At 34.3% G+C, this 20,880-nt stretch overlaps 1 protein-coding gene and 1 long non-coding RNA gene across 9 annotated transcripts in view; one reads left to right on the top strand and one right to left on the bottom strand.

Moving 5' to 3' along the window:
• LOC135169958 (SH3 and multiple ankyrin repeat domains protein 2) overlaps positions 1-19,599 on the bottom strand; it is a 198,607-nt gene extending 179,008 nt beyond the window's left edge. For all 7 annotated transcript variants that reach the window (XM_064135403.1, XM_064135405.1, XM_064135401.1 and 4 more), the window contains exon 1: positions 19,370-19,599. The gene's annotated coding sequence lies outside the window, so the exon portion shown is untranslated. The remainder of the gene's footprint in view (positions 1-19,369) is intronic.
• Positions 19,600-19,693: 94 nt separating this feature from the next.
• Positions 19,694-20,880, top strand: LOC135169970 (uncharacterized). 2 transcript variants are annotated; one of them, XR_010300291.1, is made up of 4 exons: positions 19,694-19,876; positions 19,957-20,277; positions 20,358-20,678; positions 20,758-20,880. It is a non-coding gene; the product is annotated as an uncharacterized LOC135169970 (long non-coding RNA). The 2 variants fall into 2 exon arrangements; XR_010300290.1 differs by having other exon boundaries at positions 19,957-20,678.

Raw genomic sequence — 20,880 nt, 5'->3', positions numbered from 1 at the left:
GTGAAATAATCGATTATTTCATATTCGATTATTCATAATCGATTATTATAATCGATTAGTGAAGTAGCAAAATCAAAACCGGCATCAACTCCGCGGTATTAAATGTTTTCATAACTAAGGGACTATGTATCGCATTTCGAGATTCTAGAATCGATTATATTTCCCAACGATTGATCGACCTAATCGATGTTTACGCACATCATATCCGGCCTAAACTTCCCAGTCCTATGCGTACCACCCACGTCATCTTATCCCACTACAACGATTAATTCGCGATCTCTTATCGACAGCTGTCGATCTCTAAACACAATTTCAATTAAAATGACAAATATTCTTATCACTCCGGAATATTGAACCACCCGAATAGTAAATGCCAGTGCTCGTAAAACAAACACCAAAAAACCAGACATTTTTACCCAGTAAATTAATTCCTAAAATTTAAAAATTGTTAAAAAAAATTTTTTTTAAAATAATTTACAACGGGAAATTTATTCCGTAAATATTTTCACCGATCACCGAACCTCCGATTACCGATTTATGATGAAATAATTTTTTTCACAGTTACCTATGGAACCCATCATAAGGAAGAGTGTAGTTGAGCTCTTATTCTTTACCCTCTGGTGAACATTCAAATTTGTTTTCTATTTTTTTTTTTTCTGTCGGTGGAAAACTCTTCCGTAAATTGTAATACAGTTCAGAGTGGTTAAGCTGTCGATACAGATCGAGATATCTTCGATGTTGTGTGGCTGAAGAGTTTTGTTCGAGTTAAAGAAGAGAATCGAGATGGAGCTACCCTTCCTCCTACCCCTCCCCAACCGCCCAGCCGTCATTCCTGGGAAGGGATATTGGTGGGAGAGATGTACTCAAGAGGACTCGCTATGTGTGTGTATGTGTGCCTGTGTGGATTTTGTGTTCATGTGTGTGTATAGCTGTAATAGAGTTCCGCTAGCCTCGAGGAAATCTGTGTACAGTAGCAAAAAAAAAACCTTCACGCGGACTTGAATATCCGCCCATAAAATATTAACATCCTCTTCGCGAGTGGAGGTGCGAGATGTCTGTTCTCGTGTATTAACAATGTTAATGTAATTCAAGTGTTATTTTTTTATGGATTTTATTTGGTATTATACAACGATTTGGTAACGGCTTTTGTGGTGTTTATAGACATCTTAAGTGAATAAATTATCAAGATAAAATGATGGAAAGTGAGAGAGGTATAAAAATGTTTACAATCGATTCGCATGTGAAGGAAAGAAATAAGTGTTAAGTGTTATATCAGAGGGGTCATTTGTAATCAAAGATCGTGATACAGTGATGACTGTTGATTTCACGTTATTTCAAAGTGATTTCGCTTGAAGACGAAATGTATCTTTTGCAGAAACCATTTGAATATTGGATTAATTTTAGTGACTTGTTTTTGGAATAAATAACAGCAGTTAAGTCGCAATTTTGCGCTAAATAAATTTCCAAAGAGTGTCGATATAGATCGAAAGAGATTGATTGATAAAAAGAGCTGAGTCGACATTGATTTTATTTGGTTGATGAAGTAGAAGGACAAGAAGACAGATTTATTAAATCTACTTCCCTAGATGGACGAGGAGAGTTGGGCTTTTTACCAAAATCTGGCCAATGATGAACGCCCTCTAACTGACCCAGACATTTTTTCGTCTGATGATGATTCCATGACCGCAGATTCCGCTGATAAAGATCGAAATAAAATCGCTGATCGTTCATCTCTCGAAACGAATCTCCTCGCGTTCGTCAAACAACTTGTCAACTCTTATTTTGTCACTGTGATTCCCCCTAGTGTTTGTCCTCATGTAAAAATATCACAACATCGATTGTTCATAATGAAAGAAATTTTATAAACATTCCCCACCAATTAATTTTTGAATTACAATTTGTTTTTTGTTGACAGGTGGTTCAAGTCGACATAACTCCATTAAAGGTAAGAGCATGAGAACTAAGTCGACTTGACCCTTTGATTGTGTATAAATTTTCGAGATAAGTCGATCAAATCAAATAAATAATCATCGGCAGAAGGTGAAACTAGTTGTGGAGTAAAATCATTCAACATGTGGTCAAAATTCCCATTGACTTTGACTAAATTCAGTCCAGGGAGCCACAATCAGCCTTTCACCTCTCCTCGAAAATTTGTCTTTTTCTACTTAAACCATTTCACCCTTTCGCTACTAAAAATCCAAAATTATCGCTCGAATTTTGTGTTGACCACACAAAATAACATCGAACTCAATTCTAATAACTAAACTCTCAATACCCAAAACATCCACATAATTTTTATTGACCCCCTTCACCCTCCGTAAACAACTCCAAAAACTGTCCTTTAAAGGCTGCAAAAGCCAACCCATGAAATACTCCATCACGTTTAACAAAAATATCAAATTACTGTTTAAATGGGAGGAAAAAATTCAACTACGTAAACAATGCAAATGATACTGTAAATAAATCATGTAGATTTCCGCACTTTAAATAAAATACTAATAAAAAAATGAAATAAAAAACTGTCCTCACTTCGTTCCACCAAAACCTCCTCAAAAAATCCTTCATTTTCCCTCACTCAAATTTAATTCCTCATAATTTCCTGTACCACCGTCTCGAGAGGAAAATCTCCCGTATAAAAATTCTCTCACGTTCCTCTTTAACAACATATTTTTTTTTTATCATGTGGGCCCCCTTCATACCCAAACCCAGGGAGTTGTTAAAACTGTTGCATTGACTGCAAAGCCAAGATTTACAGGGTTTGGTAGCGAGTGCGGCAGCAATGGTACCAGTATAGGTACCATCGTGGATCACCACGAAAGAAATATTATGGCTTGAAAAACGCGTCTGCCTGCCCACAGTGAGGCGATAAACGAGCTATATCGACAAACCAACCGGGACCCAGGCCAACAAACAAGGGAATACGCTCCAACGTAACGAGCTTTCCCTTTTGCCTCCTTTCGTTGGCGTTTTAGCCACACAGCTTGCTTTATGTACGTAGAAACATAAAATGCAGGAAAAAAAAAATATTAAATTCGTTAAAGTGTCCTTCAGTCGCCACCAAAGAGTCCTGTATAATTTATAATAAGAATTTTGCATTCATGAGCGTTGAAATAAATAAAAAAAATACCATCTGTCGATAATTTCTACACATGTGATGGCTTGAGGGGGAAAAAGTGGAGTTTTTTTTTTAGGGGAGTATTGCAGTGGCGTATGATAATTTTCAGGAGTTCGATAACCGGAGGATTTGGTTTGATTCGATATAAAATGATCGGTTAATGATCGATGGGTTTTGGAAGAAAAATCGAGGGGAATGAAAAAAATGGGGGTTTGGTAATTAATGATGAGGAAAAAAATTGTTGAATGAAGTTTTGGGCAAAAAAAGTTTTGAGCCTGAATGTCCATCTCCAAAGGATTCAGGTCGAGTGGTATCGGTTATATACGACATAACTACCCCCTCCACTACGTCTAAATGATTTTTAATAATTATCTTGGGCAGGGGAGAGTGAATTAGAATATTGTCCGTAGTTATAATAAATAAATTGTATATTCTCTGATTAATGGTATGTTTTTCATATTTTTTGGAGCGATACAGTGAGAAAAAATTATTTTTGCCAAAAATCCATTTACTTCAGGGAAATATTTATTTTTTCAATCCTTTGGTTTTGAAGTCGAGGAACTTTTTAATAATTCTGATTAGGTTTAAATTATGTCAATTAGATTTTTCAGAACATGATCATGTTATTCATAACTTTGAGTGAACTCCTGCAATAATTATGAGCATTAAATAATTCATCGAAATTCGTCCCTTAAGAAAATCAGAAATTCAGAAAAACGAAATAATTAGTAATAGAGTTAATTCCGGGTCACATGGAAAATACTCATCTTCTAGAGTAATATGATTACCGTAATTGAAACCTAACTTGGTCCCCCTGGGCAGTGATTACATCGAAGAAATACAATTTTGAAAAAAAAAATATTTGTCTGAAGGAACTGGATATTCAGCAAAAATAATTTTTTTTTTCTCCGGTAAGTTGAGAAAATTTGCACATAGCAACTGTCCCATATTCACATTCTCACCCTTTCATCACATTTCTTATTATAAAATAACCAAAATCAATTCGTGACATTGGCAAAAAAGTCAAATAGCAAATCAACTCTATTCACATAAATTCTAAATTCAATTTTAAAAAACCAAATCGCTAAAATATAAAAACTTTCTCATCAATTTGGAAAATCAACGAAATCTATTGAATAAAAAATCAAAAATCAATTTTTGGGAAAAATGTGACAAGAAAAAGTGCAATCGTTTGCTCCGAATATTTTCGGGGGTATTTTGGGGGTTCCATAACGTACCCCATTGTGCCCCAATTTTCCCTCCTTATTTTAAGTATAAGGTATACACTTAAATCAAGTACAGTATAAACTTGATAAAATACACTTGAATCAAGTGTCTTTTTTTGTGTATTTTTTTCACCCCTAATATTGGAGGAGCGATAATTCTAACAATCATTCGACCTTTCGAAGGGCGTTTGGTGACCGATATTTCCCTGTGCTAGTTTAACTATTAGAATCACCCCACTGGAGAGTCCATGGGGGGTGGATTCATATTGCGTCGTAGTCAATGTGCGTTCATCCATTGGCCACCAAAAGCTCATATCCCCGCAAAAACCCTATCGATGCAAACGCCCCAATGAATGAGAGTGAGGGGGTGCAGGCGAATTCTAACGTGATACGGAGGGTGTTCTGGTATTCTGAGTATGAAAATATTCCATTTATTTTCGGATTTCCATAAATCACGGATAAATAAAATACTCAAGATATTGACCTAGTGTATGATATACAAATGTAACTTAACAACTCGAATTTCTATTCGTTGGGTCGCATATTTACCCCGACTTTTAATCACATTAAAATATCCAAAAGTCAATTTTTACTGAAAAATTGAAAAATGAAGATCTCTCTGAACTTTTCGATGGGGTATATTCATGTTTCATTGGTTCTATGTATACGACATTAAAACGAACATTAACAAAAGAAATCGGACCGGTAATTTTTAAAATAATGAAAAACAAAGTTTTACATATAAATTGGAAAATCTCAGAAACTAATGATTCGATGTTTGTTTGTATTCAATACCAAACTTTGTTATCGTGAGACCTAAAAGCGTAGAAAAATTCAAATTTTTATCTCGTTTATTTTTGGAGTTATGTCCCACACAAGTAATTTTAAGGAGAATATAAAAAACGAGAATAAAACTGAATTCTGGCAGGTTAAATAGTCTTCTCATGACTCAGTATTTTTTAAAAAATAATGAAACCGGTCAAATGGTTGAGAAGATATCTGCGATAAACAATTTTTGAGAAATCTCTATATCTCAAAATTTCAGTAACAAAAACCCTAATTGAGATCCAAAATTTCACCCTCGTTGCGGCGACCGTTTCCGAGTGACAATAAAAATTCTGAACAAATAACCAGAAGTGTGCACACACATACCCACAATCTTCAAAAACATTCCTTTTGAAAAGTACTTCACACGTCTAAATATTTCCAATCAAAATTAACAAATAAAAAAAAAACACGATGACAACCCTTCCATTCAAAACCAAAACAAATAAAGCGAAAGCAAAATATTGAAAATGACATATTTTAAGTAACGAAACTGTGAAATAATTAGTTTGAAATACTTCATTAATTAATAGCTAGTAACAAAGGGGTACAAACTTGAGGCCCTGGGCCTCAAATACCGTCGCCATGACAGGTCTTATTCATTCGACTCATTTTATTCTCAAAAAGAAAACATAAATATCATTGCTCATACTTTTCCAAATCCCACGCAATAAAAATATCTATTAACATTTCGTATAAACATAAAATTAAATTTTTCCCTCCTATTATTTAAATAAAAAATTCAACACAAAATGAAAAACAGTGAACGAAGGAAATGTAAAAATATCCTATTATTCCGAACGATAATAAATAATAGAACGAAAATATTAACGTTGCGTACGTGTGAATCTATATGACAATGAAAAAGTATTGATTTCCCCATGGAGTGGGTGGGGAGTTGGTAAAGGCAAATAAAAGAAGCGAATGGAGGGTGGTAAACTGTTTATGCTGGATCCCTCGTTGCGACGTTGGACGGAAGGAAAATCGCAGAGAGTTGGACGCACATAAATTTACCCCAGAATCGTCCAACGAACCCTCGGCCATAACCAGCGAATTCTCTGGCTACTGTACGAACCTTTGCCAAACCAAGAAAATCAACAGTCCACCGACCCGGCCATTGATCTGTTATGTTTGTTCATTCGTGGGGTGGGAAGAGATCGGATGACGTAAATACAAAAATCAAAACAAATATTTGTGTTTCCTCGGACGATTCTACGGTACCTTATGTTTTACTGAGTAAATATCATTGGGTGTCGTCTATAAATTCCAATTACTGGGTAATATGAAATGTTTCTGTTATTAGGGGAGGGTAAGTGGGGCTGACCCCTAGATTTTTCATTCTGTGTAATGTAATCTAATTTTTGACAGCAAAACGATAAACGTATTGAGCTTTAATTCATTAGTAATTATGAAATTAGATGACTTGAGTATCTGCTCTAGTGAAAAATCTCAAAAACAAATTTTGCAGAAAATTTAATGGGCAAAATTAATTAATCTCCTCCCAACGAATGAAAATCACAAATCGATTTGAAAAATCACAGTGTAATTTCCAATCATGAAGACGATTTTAAAGATTCAGATCTTTTAAATGTATCAGGTGACGAAGAATTGACAGGTAATTTAAAAACATTGACACTTCGAAGTTAACGATCAAAATTGGTATAATTAAATATCGGAATGTTGACTATCGCATGTCTAAGCTGACGATAATTACTCAGTACGAATGAAAAAGTCATTGGTACATGGTATGCAACACGTCAAAATATCATGAACATCAGGGAAGTGAGACCGTTAGTGATGTGGCCAACCTACGCCCATCAGTTCATGCTACCACAGTATCGATTCCATTGCTGGCTTCTGCAGTCTTCCCCAGTGGCATTGATTCGCATTTCATGTAGGCACTAGGTAGCCAACATCCTCTGCAGTGTGACGTGCACATGTAGGCTTTCCTCGATCGATCATGTCAGAAGTTTGTAGTTTCGTACGTTAAGTCATTAAACATTGAATAATGCCTTTTCACTTCACGCCAAAACAAAGCGGTTGATACCTTAATTTATTATAAAAGAGGTAATGGAGGGTGTATATCTGTGTAATAAGCATGAACATTTTTTTTTCATTGAAAAATGCCGGTCATTATGGTAAAATGATGAGGTATAAATAATAACCGACGAATGACTATTTTGAATTCACTTTTGCGGTTTTTTTTTCGAAATTTTAAACGTTTTAATCAGTAAAAACAAATTATTGTGTTCATTTACAAATGCGATTGTTTGGTTTGTGACTAGTGAGAGGGTGAAAAGGAATTTAGACATTAGACGCGGAAAAAATACTTGAATCGATAAGTAGGATATTGAATTTTCAATGTTTATCGCAGCAATTTTTTTATGACGAGTAGTTCTCGTCGTTAATTATATTAATAAAATATTACTAAGAGGGTTTACCGGGAGGGATTTTAAGGAATGGCTCAATGTACCATAATTTTAATAGTTTGTTATATTTTTAATGTTTTCTGTCACTCATAGTTGAGTCAACTTATTTTATCAATTCATCAAATTCACTTATCCACCGATAAAATAAAAAAATACCGATGTTATTGGGGAATTGAGCCATTCAAAACAACATCAGGGCCGTAGTTAGGGGTTAGAGCCCCTCAGGACATTAGGGACCGAAACCCAGTAGAGCCATCGTACGGTCGCTTTCGAAAATCGAAGTGGTCTAAATTAATTTCATTCATAAACATTTGTGAGTTATTTAGCGTATTCATAATAAATATTAGAATCGTAGGAAAATCAATTTTTCATCGATATTACCATTGAAAATCGAATAACCTAGAATCGTGTTCCTACGAAAACAATATAAATACGAATAATACCAACGTACTCGACCTCATAAACCTGAAAATATTTTTTAATTGAAAAATACCTATCATTATATTAAAATGATGAGCCATAAAAATATTAACCAACGACCAACTCTCTTGACTGTACTTTCATATTTTTTATCCCAAAATTCTAAAACCCTCAATCACTCAAAACAAATTATAATGTTCGTCTTCAAATTCCCATAATTTTCATTACCTTCGAAACAATAAAAATAAAATTCGAGAAACTAGGCAACTTACAAATTAATAAGTGACAAGACAAAATGTTACAACAATAATTTACCTCATGATTTTTTTTCATATTTTTATCATGTGTTTACAATCCCCAATGAAAATATTGTCATTAAAAATAATCGATTCTCCACAGCAGACTATTACAAAGCCATTACAAATGCTACCATTACCACTAACTCCACCCGGAGGAGAAAAATAAAAGAAAGTCTTATTGATTTTAGTAGCCGAAAGCAATCGTATTTTATTGGTCAAAGAGGGATGAAAAAAAATTGAACGCCTTGAGCAATATTGTGAACCCCTTCTCACTATTGTTTGAACCCTATGGCAATTTTCAACTGGTCCCCGAGTGTATGTGAACACGATATCAATACACACGTACAACTGGCACTTACAGTAAACTATCGTAACCCTTCCACGAACCTCTTTATGCTTTCCTCCCTTTGTATTTCATTCCACTATTTACATCAACAGATTTTCACTGAGTCCGCACGTTCCATTTCCCTCGAGCGATTGCTAATAGAGTAATAAAATGATAAATAGAAAATTAAAATTTCAATGCAATGAAATTCCATTTCGATTCGATTTCGTTTAAAAAAAATCTGTCTATCGAAGATTATTAACAAATTTTCAGAAGAATTATCACAGAATCTTCGAAGGATTTCCCTAGTGAACCCAAAAGATCCTTTGAATGACCTTCGGAAAACAAATTTTAGATGAAGATATGTTGGGAAGAGAGTTTTGCAAGAATATTTTGCAAAATCAAACTTAAAACATGTTCAGAATTAATATAATCAGGATAATTATATAATAAGGTTCAAATTCAAGTTTTTTGGAAACTGCGTTCAGATGGCAGCACGTGGCACGTGGGTGGGGGGACTGAAGCCGAGTCTCTCCGAACCATCCCGAGGGATGAAGAACCATTTAACATGAGTTTGAAAGAAAATAAATAACAATAATCACTACACGGAACCAATTTTGCTTAAAAATTAGACCATTAGAGTGTGTAACGTGGGGTGAAATGATATTCAATCAGTTTTTAGGTTAAGATTTGTCGTGAAAATTAGACTTAAGGGTCTAATTTTCGCGATAAAATTAATCGTCGCCCCAGGTTTCGTCCTCTAAATTTCTAATTTTGATTATTATGAACCCAAAATCGCGGAGAGAAATATTAGAAATTAAATTGTATTAGAAAAAGTGAAGATTTGTAATAAACCAAAACGATAAAAGTAAAAGAAAAATCGATGGCGGAGGGGGGGGGGGTAAAATAAAAGTTTCTGAGGTACTTTATATTATTAATGACACTTCTACTCAAACTAACATCGTATAGTCAGCATATTTCGTTGGAATTAGTTATTCAGCATAAAATTAGAAATGAATAACAGAGAAATATGAATGAGGATTATAAAATAAAATGATTTCTAAAGTGAAATAAATATTTACTTTTGAAAATTGCGTCAAATTAAAAAATAACAGAAACAAAAAGAACTTGGAAAAGAAATTCCAAAGAAGAATAATAAATAAGTCCAATTATATCAACTCTGTGAATAATCAACTTTAATGACAATAGTCACACTGATTATTTATCTAGTTTAATGATTTTTTGTTGTGTAACCTCTAGCAAATTAGGTCACGATTAAAAAGTGGAACGTAAAAGTTATGAAAATCAGAGATCCCTCTTTATTCTATGAAATGTTTATAATTATTTTCTTCCCTTTCCGTCAATTTTAATCAACCCTCCGTTCTACCCCATCCGCCCATTTTGCCCCGCCCTATCCTATTTAAGTCTGAAAAGTAAACATTTATCGTTCGCGAAAAATTGAAAATACCTATCAATTGTTTGCCAACTTAATTATTATCCACGTTCCATTCATGTACACATCAGCATAATCATAACAGTACAACAACGAACCCTTTGAAATACTTCTCGTCGCATACTCGAGTGCCCCAACGGTTATACATATTCAGTGCGCAAGTCGCGCCCAACCAGATGTAAATAGAGGAGAGAAAAGAAGGGCTATAGGAAGAATGTAATACAAAAGTGTCATTAAACTCGAATACAAATCCGTGTCACGTTTCGTGCTGTGATCCAACGGGTTAACAAATAATTAAGGCGACCAACGACAACTAAAAATATGTATCGTGAAATAAAACTGACTAAATTAATTGAATATCATTAAAGTAGTTCCACTTTTTTAATAAATTCAAAGATTATCAAAAATTATGTACAATTTTTTTTAGAAAACTCGATCACCTTTGAAGTCGTAATATTTCCTCAGTTTAATTATCGTTTCTATTTTTCAATAAAAAAAAGTTATAAAATCAGAATTTAACACAGTGGAAAAATCAACATTTCTGTTGTTAAAAGATTGAACTCAGAATTTTCGATCATTTGATGCAGAAATATCAAGGAATTTTTTTGACGATTCATAAAAGATAATTCACCGTTTGGAAAAAAAGTCTATCATTTATTTATAAGAACGAAATGTTGCGGGAAGGGAACAAAATGTAAAGACTCGAGAGGGTATACATGTGAAAATAAATATATATAAGAACGAAATGTTTTTAAAAATATCAATAGTTTTTGGAATTTATTATTTTTAGATGATACGGAATTTTTTCGAATTTTATTTATGTAATGTTTTTGATAATTTGGCATTGAAAAAAAAATGTAAAAAATACGAATTCGATCCTGAATTAAACCTGAATTAAATATATTTGACATCACTCCGTGCGGTAAACGCCCACTTACGCACATTAACACATACGTTAACCTTTTTTTCTTAAACAAAATCGATAATTGAATTGAAGAAAAAATTGCGCCACCCGATGTGATCGACTTTTCTAAAATTTTTATGTAATTTTGTTTAAAACTTCTGAAAATGAGTTCAATAATTGTTTTAATTGAACTACATCCCCCCTTCAATATATTAAAATAAACCAAATATATATTCAAATATATATCATCAAATATATTCTAAACTAGATTCAAGTCTCATCGAGGTGCTCAATTCATCTATAAAATCCACTCAATTCAAGTATCCTATTTTCCCTGATTAAAATCCACTTCGCCCTTATCATTCCGTTTACCCACTCCACGCTTCAAAGTTTTCCATGAGATAAGCCCATAAAAACGAAACATTTCTCATAAATTTACAATCAAGTAGACTCATGCCATTGGATAAAAAAACCCAATTAATCCCACGATAACGATGATAAATCCCTAATCCCGTCTTAAATTTTCCAAAACAGCGATATCATTAATAAATAAAAATATAACCAGTGAATAACAATTTTCAAGCTTCATCCACCCAGTGATGATCGCTTGATACACTAAACAATGTCTTGGGTGAGTAGCAAACGAGTTTTCCACTTCTGACACGATGAGTTATATCCACTCAATGTACAAGATGATTGATTAGTCATTCTGGTATGTGTGTGTGTGTGAGCGGTGGATAGCTGAGGGGGGAGGGCAGACCCGGTCAACTTACAATGCACAAAAGATACTTTCGTGTCTCACTGGCCTTGGAACAGTCCCTCCCCCCTCCCCCTCCCGGCCCCATCACACTGGCCGTCAGGCCCAGAGGTACAGGTGCTTATCAATTTTGATAGTTTCGTTTCTCTATGGGAGAAAAATGACGGGAGAATGATTCGACGGTTCACGCTGCGTTAGCCTTCGGATTAAAAAAAAAAAAATTGATGTAGATGCCAGTGTACAAATACCACAATGCATACAGTTTAATCTTCCTAGGACTGTTTAATATGTCTACGATATATTACTGGAGTAAAATAAATGATGCAGATGTGGAGGAATGTCGTAAGAGGAATAAGAAGTCAGGGAATTGAAGTTTTCATGCAGTGATACAATCGTTGGGGTACAGACGAATCATGAAGAATTTCGAATGAGAAATCGAAGTAGAACTCGAATGATAAGTCGAGTGACAATCGATTCTGTATGTGTGAAGAAGAGCCACCAAGAAATTCGAATGAGAAGTCGAATGAGGTTCGATTATCCAAAGTCGAACTGGAATCTTTATGTATTAGAGAATAACCACCAAGAAGCTCGAATGAGATGTTGAAGTAGAACTCGAATCGCAACTCGAATAAGAATCGATTATCCGAAGTCAAACTCGACAGTCAAATCCTTATCTATAGAGAAAAATCATCAAAAATCTCAAATGAAAAGTCGAATGAGATCTCGAATCGCAACTCGAATAAGAATCGATTATCCAAAACTCAAACTCGAAAGTTGAAGCACGACGAGCTTCAGTAGAACCAACGACAAATTAATTAAATTGACCTGAAACTGTGCTGCAACATCTACTACTCGTCACCCTGACAATTCCAAAATATATCTATTGACAATGACATAATGATTAAATGATCAGACGAGTGAATCCCCTTCTAATTCTTTTATTTCATACGCTGGAAAGGCACAACCGCTCTGCTTCGTTTCCTTAAAAGAACCAACTAAAATACTAAAGGGATACAACACCCTGGACCTGATGTCCCTCATCAACAATAGTCCCACTCATGCACCTCTCTATACATTCAGAAAACACCATACACATCACCCCCAAACTTCCTAGAATTTTCTCTCATAAAAATGTTTTCCACTTTCAAGTGGAAACACCAAAATAAAATAAATACTAATCGTACAAAGACCTATTCATTCCACTTGAAAATTATTTTTCAACAAACATTCGAAATGTCATCTCTAATAATATCCTTTGAAAAGTGTAGTCGGTTCTGTATAATCAGGTTTAGATCATAATCCCCACAGAACATCTGACTTCAGTGTAAAAACTGGAGAGCGCGACCCAATTTAAATCAAAATAAGTTCAACCTGCCTGACCTCAAACTGAGATCATGTCCAGCCCATCAGATTCTGATCAGGTTCTCCTCAGTGCTGCTGTCATTATTTCTGATCGAAATAACTGAATCAAAACCCGATCAATCCCTAATACAGCTCGACCTGACCACAAAACCCTGACTACAGTATGATCAATTTCTGATCTTAACTCATCAAACCCGACCCGAATTTCCACTGGGGTTTTGTAATAGTGAGACGTAAACCGTATCACCTACTATTACCTTCATCCAGAAAAATATTCAATGTAAACATCTGCCTCGTTTACACTCAATTCCATGAAAACACTGTCCACCCCCCACTGTGAATACCCAACTTGTCATACGTCTCACTTTCCCATCCCTCTCTCTCCCTCACCCTCTTGCACTCTCTCTCTTCTTCATTTTTCAAAGTACTTTTAGCATATGCTAAAGGGGAGAAGAGAGAGCTTTTATGCTGTATCGCCTCTGTGCGCCGGTACAAAAAGACAGAACATTCACCCTGCGGTTTTCTTTCTCACATAATTTACTCCATGGTTTCCCCGAAGGTGACAAACAAAAGGATAAAATCAACAATAAACACGTGTACACTGGCATCTCTTCATTGGTTGAACAGGAAATGCGCATAGTGACGGTAGATGCATTCGAGAGGAAAAATAAATGAAAAAAAAATTCCCTGAGGGTCACTATCTTTGACCTCGAGATTACATAAACCAGTAATCATCGATGAGCATAAGCCTGGGTTGTTCAATCTAAAGGGTAACACCCCTAAATATTATTGCAATTTAATATTATTGGATAGAATATTATGAAAAATATTATGTGGATGTAATATTACAGATCATAATAATTATGTCTGTAATATTATTGACATAAATACCATTTGTTGATGATACTATTGGGTCAAATATCAATCCGCCATTATACCATTATATATCAAATATTATTGGGGTTGTTGTTTCGGTGATTAATATAAATTGCATATGCAGGTGTACAACAAATGTTAAATGGAAAAGTGCCTAAGATCTGAATAGATCTTATAGGGTTTTTTCTACAATTATTTTTCCCTATTGAAATTTTCTCTGACGCATTCAAACACATCATTAACTCTTAATTAATACAAACCACTTATGTTAATTTAGGTATAAAACATCACGACTGGTGCCCTAGTCTTATTAATCATTAAGTAAAAAATAAATATGTAGATACTGCACATATATTGTAAAAAGATTTAATAAACAGTTTATAATGTAAAAAAAATCCGAGTAGATCGTGTTAATAGAGCACCAGATTTATAATCGAAAGGTTCCGGGTGTGAATCCCAGCCTGGAATATTTTTTTAGTATACTTTTCTTGTAAAATTGTATTGAGAATAATTCTGGTTCCCTTCCCCCACCTAGTCCAAAAATTCCATTCAAAATTTTTTCTGTGACGCAACAAGGTGTAGGACGCTGGATAAATTTCCCGTCTTGCATGTGAAAAATATAGAACGCGTCGCAGTATGCTTATATGACGATATTATTTCTTGTTATATTTTGGCCAGTAACATTTTACCTGGAAATATTTTGTTTAGTAATAATTTATCTAGTAATATTTTGTCCAGGAATATTTTTTTCATAATATTCTGTCGCGTAATAATTAGAGGTGTAATCGTTTATATGACGATATTATTTCTTGTACTATTTTATCCAGTAACATTTCGTCTGGTAATATTTTATTCAGTAATATTTCGTTTAGTAATATTTTTGCATAATATTTGGCCCGTATTATTTAAAGGTCTAAGTAATCCGCACCGAGAAAAAAATTTATTTCAGCCAAGGATTGATATTCTTGACAGAAGAAAATATCTTTTTGGCATCTCTCCAAGGCATCGTCAAGTAGTCCAAGTTCAGTTCCAAACGTTACAGTTATGCTCAACGATCTAATTATTGTACAGTATTTTTTTAATTTATTTATTTAAGGGATTCTGGGGGAAGATGGATCCCTGGGGTAAAGTGGACTGTTATTAAAAATGATTCTAACTATTTTTCCTTTATTTTTATGTTTATCAAGAAACAGGTGAATTAAGTATTTGGCAATTAGTCAATGGATAAACTAACAATAACAAGTGGTATTCCTTGGAAGGCAAAAAAATGAATAATGTATAATATTAATAATCATTCTGGAGTCATTATCCAAATCGTTATATCGTTATCCAAGGCCACTTATTAAATAATAATCTTGTAGTTCACCGCAATTATCACGCCTCAAATGGTATTTGGTTCACCTGGGAATGATTACTCTGGGGATAAACCTTCCACAGGAGATATTTTTTGCTACTAATTCTTGTAATAAATATCAGAAATCGTATATTCTTGACAAAAATATTTTTTCTGTCTCGGTCCGTGGAAATCAATTTCCTAGTTCCACTCAATGTCAACTCGTCGAGTACTATATGCCAACGTACTTGGGGAATCAATGACTAGCGACTCACTTTGGTCACGGTCAATGTTTCCACAGACAAGGTACGAAAAAATTTGAATCTTCGGATAATTTTAGTTACTTGTTTTTGAAATAAATAAAAGCAGTTAAGCCGCAATTTTGCACTAAATAAATTTCCAAAGAGTGTCGATATAGATCGAAAGAGATTGATTGATAAAAAGAGCTGTGTCGACATAGATTTTATTTGGTTGATGAAGTAGAAGGACAAGAAGACAGATTTATTAAATCTACTTCCCTAGATGGACGAGGAGAGTTGGGCTTTTTACCAAAATCTGGCTAATGATGAACGCCCTCTAACTGACCCAGACATTTTTTCGTCTAATGATGATTCCATGACCGCAGATTCCGCTGATAAAGATCGAAATAAAATCGCTGATCGTTCATCTCTCGAAACGAATCTCCTCGCGTTCGTCAAACAACTTGTCAACTCTAATTTTGTCACTGTGATTCCCCCTAGCGTTTGTCCTCATGTAAAAATATCACAACATCGATTGTTCATAATGAAAGAAATTTTATAAACATTCCCCACCAATTAATTTTTGAATTACAATTCGTTTTTTGTTGACAGGTGGTTCAAGTCGACATAACTCCATTAAAGTTGAAGAGCATGAGAACTAAGTCGACTTGACCCTTTGTTTGTGTATAAATTTTCGAGATAAATCGATCAAATCAAATAAATAATCGTCGGCAGAAGGTGAAACTACTTGTGGAATAAAATCATTCAACATGTACTCAAAATTCCCATTGACTTTGACTAAATTCAGCCCAGGGAGTCACAATCAGCCTTTCACCTCTCCTCGAAAATTTGTCTTTTTCACCTTAAACCGTTTTACCGCTACTGATTTGACATTCAACTTATTTTCCTTTCATTATTAATAAAATAACCATTCCACCCAGACGAACCGTGAGATTTTCACCTCGAAATTGGATTGGATTATCCCTCCCCCTCCCATCAACCAAAAATTCCCGAAATCCGTATAATCATCAACAGAAGAAATGAACCTTTCCCCTCCCAACTCACAAAAAAATAACAAAAACCCCAATATTCTCCGCAAAAATATTTTTTATTTAGTCCGAATCGCTATTTATTCACATTCAGTCCTCTCAGAACGGAAACAGCCCTTTCTCACTGAGGAAAATGTCATAATGGACTTGAAAAAAAAATTACAGAGACGGAACATTGATTTTTCATATTGAACTTTTATGACTATACCGGTATTCAAGTTATCCCCACTCTCTCCATCCCAGCATTCCCACCTCGACTCTGGTACTATTGCTTTCAAAACGACTTGACTGATAAAAGAAAAATAAAAAAGAAGGAAATACATATAGATGTTCGTAAATGCGTGAATGAATGCAGGGAGATAAAGACTAGAGTTGAAAATTCGTTTTACACCGACATTATGTTTGAACGGGTGAATGTCAATAATGCGGTTGAATTATCATCGACGAGAATGGAATTCTCAGGAGACATTGGAGAATTAGGAAGTCCAATTGTCATAATCGATTGCAAAATTTTTTCAAAATACTGAGGTGTTTTTCTTATGTGCAGTTATGAGGCATAAGCAATTATTCAATATGATAAAATATTGATAAAATTGTTGTTTAACGTGACTTATAGTCAATATGATATCAAAACCTCTCTCTTCGTCACCCAATGTCATATTAAAATGAAAAGAATTTTTTTTTTTCTAAACTTAGGTTTAACGTAAAAGAATAAAATTTTGAATGATAAAGAAAATTAAACTGCAACTTTGAAAAATTGCTCATTAAATTATTTTATACGTAAAATGATTAAAATAAAAATGATTTTTTAAAGAGATTTTTTTAATAGTGGAATCAACCAACTAAATCGTTTTTTAAAAAAATATTTGATATTATCTGCGTGTTAATAGTACATTAAACTTAAAATATAGGGGGGGAGGTGGGGTAAAACGGACACGTTTCTGTTTAAACTATTGTACTAATAATGAACCCTATAGAATTTCATTGGAGTATAGAATCACTGTATCAATAAAACAATAGAACGGAATAAAATTTATTTCATTGATACGACTTTTTCACAGTTTGATGTCTTCATATATCTTCTGCAGTTCCATTAAAAAAATTGAACATATCATTTCTAGATATTCCAGCAAATAGAAAACATACTTTGATGGATTTGGCTGAAGGCCTTCTGTCGATAGTCTATTGTAAGAAAATTACCTTTTTCTATATTTTTTTTGCAATAAAGCACCTTAAAAGCTAAAAAACAAACTATTTTGATGGAAGTTATTTATTTATTGTCAGAGTAAATAGATAATTGATGGCCTTAAAACATCAAGTCTTGTGAATGTCCAGAAATGCAGTAAATTTAGTTGAAAAAATAGAATTGATTCACTTCTCAAAAATAGTTTATCCCATTCGAGGATGTGCTCGATCGTTAGAGAGTGTTGTGTATTTGTGTTGTCAGAAAATTCCACTTGTCAACCGATGAATTCGGTAATCGCCAAAATATCTCATTCATCGGTTTATTGTTCTCGAAAAATTTAATAAATTGAAAACTTCAAAACCTAATCATTTTCTATGAGTGTCCAGTTTACCCCACGTGTCTATCTTGTAGAATCCTTGCCTATTTATTTTTCTATTAAAAATAGACAATGATCTCGATAAATTTCTGCGCTAAAGATTATTAAATATCATATATGACGTTTTCTAGTCCAGTTGAATAATATAAACAAATGGATAATATAAACCAATCTTTAACTAAGGAAAAACAATCGCAAATTTCTTCAAAGTTTAGTTGGAACAAAATTTATAGAATTTAATGAATATGTTTTTTTGTGAAAAATCCATTTCATAGAATTTATTTTTATGTTTTATCGAACGTTTGATCAAAAGAAAAATCTTTGTATCAAATCTATTGACATGAAACTAAAATTGGATTCTGTAAAATCGATTGTCATAAAAAAAATATTTCCCAAATGTTAGAAATATTTATTTCTCAGGTCACTGAAGTTTCACGTTATAATAAAATTGATAAATCTTTGTGCTGAACCCGAAACGTTGGAAAATTCAAAATTTGATTCTAGGAAATTCATCTTGTCGTTAAAAACAATATTTAACAAATGCTAGAACTGTTTATCTCTCAGTCCGATATCATATTTTAATCAAATTACAAAATCTTTCTGCTAACTCCGAAGCTCAAAATTGGATTCTACGAAATTAATTTCATCATCAAAAAACATATTTCCCAAAATCCAGAATTGTTTATCTCTCAAGTCAGTCACATGTCAAGTTTTACTAAACTCAAAAAAATCTTTCTGCTAAATCCCAAGTATTAAAACCCAAAATTGCATTCTCCAAAATGGATTCCACGATCAAAATAAAATATTCCCAAAAATCCAAAAATGTTTATCTCCCAGGTCAGTCACATTTCACGTTTTAATAAACCGCAAGAAATCTTTCTGCTAAATCCCCAGCATTAGAAACCCAAAATTGTATTCTCCAAAATGGATTCCCCAATCAAAACAAAATATTCTCAAAAATCCAAAAATGTTTATCTCCCAGGTCAGTCACATTTCACGTTTTAATAAACCGCAAGAAATATTTCTGCTAAATCCCCAGCATTAGAAACCCAAAAATGTATTCTCCAAATGTCTTCCACCATAAAAAAAAAATATCCGCCAAAACCTAGAAACGTTCATCTCCCAGGTCGGTGGGACTTCGCGTCTCCCGAAAACGACAAACGACAAACGACACGGAAAAATGTAATGTACTCACTCATTCGCTAAGTCCAGTCGATCGATCAACCGAAAGCCAGCGTGAACTCGGCTAAACCACCTTCTTGTTGGCACCACCCAAGCAAAACGTTCACGACATCCAAAATTAAATAATAACAAAGCAAATTAAACTGACAACATTGAACCCCGCGTGTGAAACGGCGAATCGGTAGGATGTGAAACACTTTTATTTACAAATAAAATCACTCAACACTCGCGCACCCACGCTTTATTTTTTCCAAGGGTTAGAGGCACTGTAAATAAATGTTACCGAGGGCACAGAGAATGCAGATGAACGCGAACGCGCGAAAACCGGACGCGTCTTACAGCTGCGAGGCCGTGCACTAGACTGACGACGCGGGCGCTTCTGAGGACTCACGAGTGCGCTGATGGCGCCTTCTGGACGGACACCGGACGAAGTAGCACTTGCCCTCAACTAATTCACAACAGACGTTCTTCAAGCTCCTCATTCCGATCATTTTTATCAGGATGTTCACCGATTTTTGAGGTGAGTGATTCAGTCGAACAATGGCACTGAGGTTATTGTCGTGTAAAATATTCAGTTGACGATATTTATTGTTTTTTTAGAGTGAATGGTTGCAAAAAGTTGTGAGGAAATGAAGAGTCTTTGATGGCGATCGGCTGCTTTGGATCTGAAATGGAATTTTTGGAATTTGTGGAAGTTTTTATGTGTTTCAAGGGAGGGAATGGGTTAAAATTTTTGGGAATCAATGGCTTGTGGTGTTTGTTGAATGGAAGAATTGTGATTTTTGGATTTGGATTTGGCGAATGGCACCGCCTGGACAGATATTGGACCGAACTTTCTCTTGTTCTTGACGAATTCACAAGAGACGTTCTTCAAGCTCCTCATTCCGATCATTTTTATCAGGATGTTCACCGATTTTTGAGGTGAGTGATTTAGTCGAACAATGGCACTGAGGTTATTGTCGTGTAAAATATTCAGTTGTCGATATTTATTGTTTTTTTAGAGTGAATTGTTGCAAAAAGTTGTGAGGAAATGAAGAGTCTTTGGTGGCGATCGGCTGTTTTGGACTTGAGATGGAATTTTTGGAATTTGTGGGAGTTTTTATGTGTTTCAAGGGAGGGAATGGGTTAAAATTTTTGGGAATCAACGACTCGTGGTGTTTGTTGAATGGAAGAACTGTGATTTTTGGATTTGGATTTGGCAAATGGCATCGCCTGGACAGACTCTGACCCGAACTTACCCTTGTCCTTGACTAATCCATAACAAACATTCTTCAGACTCCTTAATCCGATCATTTTTACGGAGATTTTCACCAATTTTTGAGGTAGACGAATTAATCGCACAACAGGACTAAGATTGTTGTTGTCTAAAATATTTAATGACGATGTTTGTTGATTTTTTAGGGTGAATTGTTACAAAAACTAGTGGCGAGATGACGACTCTTTGGTGGAAATCGTCTATTTTGGACATGAGATGGCAATTTTGGAATTTTCGTAAGTTTTTGTCTGTTTCAAAGGAGATTATGG

The sequence above is a fragment of the Diachasmimorpha longicaudata genome, chromosome 16 (genome assembly GCF_034640455.1).
Source record: "Diachasmimorpha longicaudata isolate KC_UGA_2023 chromosome 16, iyDiaLong2, whole genome shotgun sequence".
In the NCBI taxonomy this organism is placed as follows: Eukaryota; Metazoa; Arthropoda; class Insecta; order Hymenoptera; family Braconidae; genus Diachasmimorpha; species Diachasmimorpha longicaudata.
The sequence above is the reverse complement of the archived record's forward strand: the minus strand, read 5'-3'. Positions and strand labels throughout refer to the sequence as shown.